This window comes from Carlito syrichta, unplaced genomic scaffold (assembly GCF_000164805.1).
Source record: "Carlito syrichta isolate Samal-C Ts95f unplaced genomic scaffold, Tarsius_syrichta-2.0.1 Scaffold306946, whole genome shotgun sequence".
Lineage (NCBI taxonomy): Eukaryota > Metazoa > Chordata > Mammalia > Primates > Tarsiidae > Carlito > Carlito syrichta.
This window is the reverse complement of record NW_007251042.1, coordinates 328,186-333,796: the sequence shown is the minus strand read 5'-3', so window position 1 is coordinate 333,796 and position 5,611 is coordinate 328,186.

The window sequence follows — 5,611 nt, the reverse complement described above, 5'->3', positions numbered from 1 at the left end:
AGGTGGAGTACTGGGAATCTGGATGGAGAAAGTGTTGAAATAAAATCCCATAACTGGCTTCCAGCTTTGACTGGGCACCTAGCCCATGCTGTTCGAATCCCCCTCCTCTGTCTCTCAAGTTTAACATCAAGTGCCCAAATCTGTAGGCTACTACCTAATGAAAGAGTCATCCTTCTTCTTTTTTTTAAAATTTTTTTATATTAATCAATTTTTTTTATTATGGTTTTGTGGGGTACAGTTAAGGGTTAGGTGTACAATTACGTTTCATGAGAGTCATCCTTCTAAAGCACAAATTTGACCACAGCAGTTCCTTTGCTTTAGTCCCTCTGATGGCTTCCCGGTACAAGTGGAGTAAATTCTAAACTTTTCCTGGCCTGTAAATCACTGAGTCATCTGGCTCTTGCCTATCCCACTGACCTTATGACTGACCCGCCTCACTTATTGGACTCCTCTCTCTGTCCCTTTAACACATACAGCTTATTCTGACCTCAGAGCTTTTGTACTTGCTGCTCCCTCTACCTAGAATGCTCTTCCCCTGGATCTTCACAGCAGGTCTCACATCAACTCTTCAATGTGGAAGGCCATCTTGCACAAAAAAGTTCACTCCCAGGCACTCAGAACCCTAACACCCTGTTTCATTTGCTTCTTAGCAATTATCATCTAAAATAGTCTTTTCAGTCGGGCGTGGTGGCTTATGCCTGTAATCCCAGTGCTTTGGGATGCTGAGGCAGGAGGATCGCTTGAGGTCAGTCTAGGCAACATAGAGACCTTGTCTCTACTAAAATTAAAAAAATATCCAGTCTGGAGTGAGACTCCAACTCAAAAAAAAAAATAGGCCAGGCTCGGTGGCTCAGCCTATAATCCCAGCACTTTGGGAGGCCGAGGCGAGTGGATTGCCTGAGCCCGGTGGTACAAGATCCACCCGGGCAACTTGGCGAGACCTCGTCTCGACAATAAATCAAAAATTAGCCGGGCATGGTAGCGCGCACCTGCGGAAGATAGCCGGAGCCCAGCAGGTCAAGGCTGCGGTGGCTGGGAGCGTGCCACTGCACTCCAGCCTGGGCAACAGAGTGAGACTCCAACTCAAAAATAAATAAATAAATAAAATAAGTCAGGCATGGTAGTACATGCCTGTAGTCTCAGCTACTCGGGAGACTGAGGCAGGAGGATAGCTTGAGCCCAGGAAGTCGAGGCTGCAATGAGCTATGGTTGTGTCACTGCATTGCAGCCTAGGCAATAGAGTAAGACTGTCTTAAACAAAAAAGTCTTTTTTTATTATCCGTCTCCTCCTACTAGACTGTCAGCTCCAGGAAGCCAGAGACTTGGGGCCTATATTATTGTCCCCAGTACTGGAGGAAGAAATGCCTGGCACCTGTCAGGCTCCAAAGAACATCAGCTGAAAGTGTTGTTTTTCCACAGCCCATTTGTGGCCACTCATTTTACAGTTTTAGTGCTCTTTGGTCTCTATGCACCCAGGTGAACTATATGCAACCTTAGAGCGGCCAGGGACCCCATTTCCTACAGTCACTTCCACCGAGCTAAAGACCCCAGAGAACCAGAGAAGTTGCTCGAGTGGAAACATAAAACATCAGTGGAAAGTTTTTTAAAACCTAAGGTGAGGTAGGAGAATCCTAAAGGAAGGTGGTAGGGGAGAGGCAGACATAGGCGGTAGCCTCTTTCCCACATCCCGAGAACGTCAGCCCGCTGATAATCCCACCAAAAATAACATTTCCACTTTTCCCTGCGGCAGGGGAAAAAAAAAGAAAGCCCACAAGTACAAGCTGTTTCTAGAATTTCTCAGTGGCTCATGGCAACTCTGAGTTTCACGGCCATGGCACATCCTGAGATGCTGGGGGAGGGGGCTTGAACACTGCCAAGAGGGAGGGGTCCGAGTCACCAAGGTCACAGCCACAATCTGGCTACAGAGCTGCGCATACACCACGGTTTACCCACGGTCAAGGCTTCTGCCGTGGGAGGCACCGCCGCACAGTGTTTGATGCATGGCAGAGGCGGGATGAGGGAGCAACAGGAACCAGGGTGTAGAATCTCTGCTCCAAGGGCAGGCACTTTGGTCAGCAGCCCGAGTCTGGGGGAGTGGGTGACTTTGTACTTTTGCACCTTTCTGGGAAGGGAGATGGGAACAGCCATGGCTTGCTGTCCCTGGAAACCACCCAGGGACCTGGTATCCTGAGAACTTGTCCAGCCTGTCACTTGGAAAGTATCCAACACTGGGGAAATGATCAGCATTGGAATATAGACACACCAATCGATGTCACATGAGCAGGACACAGACTGCAACCTCAGTGAGCAGAGGAGAGGAGGATCCAGGCAGGAAGAATTCCAGGGCCCTAAGCTTCGGCCATTTTTCTCTTGCTAGGAGAAGCAGGGCCAGCCTCCTTAGAAGCCAGCACAGCCCCACCTGGCCCCAAGCCTCAAATACTCTGTGCTCTACAAAAACAAGCACCCAGTCCCTGGGGCCTGGCCGGGAAGCCCTCTGGCTTCCAGGAAAGGTCAGCGAGTGCCAACAGTTCAGGGCTCTCTCAAATAGCAGGACAGATCACACTCCCACCCTGCTCTTTCCCACACCCACAAAACCTTTCGGGTTCCCAGTAAAATGAGTGAAAGTCACTGCTGGTTCAGGTCTGCCACTCTCCAGCCCCTTCAGAGGGCAGCCCAGCAATGGGGGGCGGGAGGTGAGGGGCGGGGAGGTACTTCAGGTGAGCTAGCTGCCTCCTCTTCCCCCGCCACCCCCAAGCAAGGGACAAGGAAAGGCCTAGGGATGAAAGAGATCTTCCAAGAATGAAAGGAATCCTGAAACCCAGAGACTAGGAGTCACTCCTTAACCTCAGGGGTTACAGTAGACAAATGTGTATTAAGAACCTACAATTGGCTAAACTACCTGCTAGGAAAAAAAATTTTTTGAAACAGGGTCTCACTCTGTCACGCAGGCTGTAGTACAATAGCTCCATCATAGTCCACTGCAGCCTCGAACTCCTGGGCTCAAGGGATCTTCCTGCCTCAGCCTCCTGAGAAGGTGGGATTACAGGTGGGCATTACCATGCCTAGTCAAGATCTAAGTAATTTCATAGATCTTGTGTTTCAGAGCCTTTTTTTAAGATTAGAAAATATAGTTCATTTAGAAAGTAAATTAGAGAGTTGGGCTCGGTGGCTCAGCCTGTAATCCTGTGCTTTTGGGAGGCTGAGGTGAGTGGATTGCCTGAGTCCGCGGGTTTGAGACCCGCCTGGGCAACTTGGCGAGACCTCATCTCCACAATAAATCAAAAATTAGCCGAACATGGTAGCGCTCGCCTGCAGTTCCAGCTACTTGGAAGGCTGAGGTGCAAGGATCGCCGGAGGCCAGCAGGTCGAGACTGCGGTGGCCAGGAGCGGCCACTGTACTCCAGTATGGGCGACAGAGTGAGACTCCAACTCAAAAAAAAAAAAAAAAGAAAGTAAATTCGAGAGAGAAAGAGAGGAAATTCACCTCTCCAAGGTAGGGGAGAGAGCGAAGGCTAGGAAACAGTAACCACAGCTCAAGGAGCCACATGGACACACCAGAGTTTAACAAAGCAAATGACCTCATCCTAATTTCATAGGATTCTCATCAACACTGAGTATTAAAATATTATTCCAAGGCCGGGCTTGGTGGCTCAGCCTGTAATCCCAGCACTTTGGGAGGCCAAGGCAAGAGGACTGACTGAGCCCACAGGTTCGAGACCCACCTGGGCAACTTGGTGAGACCTCATCTCTACAATAAATCAAAAATTAGCTGGGCGTGGTAGCGCACGCCTGTAGTTCCAGCTACTTGGAAGGCTGAGGGGGAAGGATCGCCGGAGCCCAGCAGGTCGAGGCTGCGGTGGCTGGGAGCGTGCCACTGCCTTCCAGCCTGGGTGACAGAGTGAGACTCCAACACACACACACAAAAAAATTATTCCAGGCCAGGTGCAGTGGCTCATGCCTATAATCCCAGCACCTTGGGAGGCCGAGGCAAGAGGACTGCCGGAGTCAACGGGTTTGAGACCAGCCTTGGCAACACGGCAAGATCTTGTCTCTACAATTAAAAAAAAAAAATTAGCCAGGCTCAGTGGCTCAGCCTGTAATCCCACGCCTTTGGGACGCTGAGGTGAGTGGATTACCTGAGCCCCCGGGTTCGAGACCTGCCTGGGCAGCAAGACCTCATCTCTACAATAAATAAAAAAATCAGCCGGGCGTGGTAGTGCATGCCTATAATTCCGGCTACTTGGAAGGCTGAGGCTGAAGGATCGCTGGAGCCCAGCAGTTCGAGGCCGCGGTGGCCGGGAGCGGCCACTGCACTCCAGTCTGGATGACAAAGTGAGACTCCAACTCAAAAAAAAAAAAAAAATTAGCCAGGCTCAGTGGCTCAGCCTGTAATCCCGCACCTTGGGAGACTGAGGTGAGTGGATTGCCTGAGCCCGCAGGTTCGAGACCCGCCTGGGCAACTTGGCGAAACCTCATCTCTACAATAAATCAAAAATTAGCCGGGTGTGGTAGCACGCACCTGTAGTTCCAGCTACTTGGAAGGCTGAGGCAGAAGGATCGCCAGAACCCAGCAGGGGGAGGCTACAGTGACCAGGAGTGGCCATTGCACTCCAGTCTGGGCGACAGAGTGAGACTCCAACTCAAAAAAAAAAAAAAAAAAAAAAATTAACTAGGTGTGGTGGCATGCACCTGTAGTTCCAGCTACTTGGAAGGCTGAAGTGGAAGGATCACCCGAGCCCAGCAGGTCAAGACTGCAGTGGCCATGAGTATGCCACTACACTCCAGCCTGGGTGACAGAGTGAGATGCTGATTAAAAAAAAACCAATTTCCATCTTTGTCAATTTGAAAAGTTAAAAATTGAGCCGGGCTCGGTGGCTCAGCCTGTAATCCTAGCACTTTGGGAGGCTGAGGTGAGTGGATTGCCTGAGCCCGCAGGTTCAAGACCCACCTGGGCAGCAAGACCTCATCTCTACAATAAACCAAAAAATCAGCTGGGCGTGGTAGCGCATGCCTGTAATTCCAGCTACTTGGAAGGCTGAGGCAGAAGGATCACCGGAGCCGAGCAGGTCGAGGCTGCAGTGGCCGGGAGCGGCCACGCGCTTCAGTCTGGGCGACAGAGTGAGACTCCAACTCAAAAAAAAAAAGAGAGTCTATAATACCTTCCTAATTATAAAATGTATCATCAAGGGGTGTGGTGGTTCATGCTTATAATCCCACCACTTTGGGAGGCAGAGGCAAGAGGATTGCCTGAGTCCAGGGGTTCGAGACCAGCCTTAGCAACTTAGAAGACCTTGTCTCTACAATAAATTTTTTAAAAAAATTAGTTGGGCATGGTGGTGTGCACCTGTGGTTCCAGCTACTTGGAAGCCTGAGGTTGAAGGATCGTCTGAACCCAGCAGATTGAGGCTGCAGTGGCCATGATGGTGCCTCTACACTCCAGCCTGGGTTACAGAGTGAGACTTTGACTCAAAAAAATTAAAAAATAAAAAGTGAGCCAGGCTCGGTGGCTCAGCCTGTAATCCCGCACCTTTGGGAGGCTGAGGTGAGTGGATTGCCTGAGCCCGCAGGTTCAAGACCCACCTGGGCAGCAAGACCTCATCTCTACAATAAA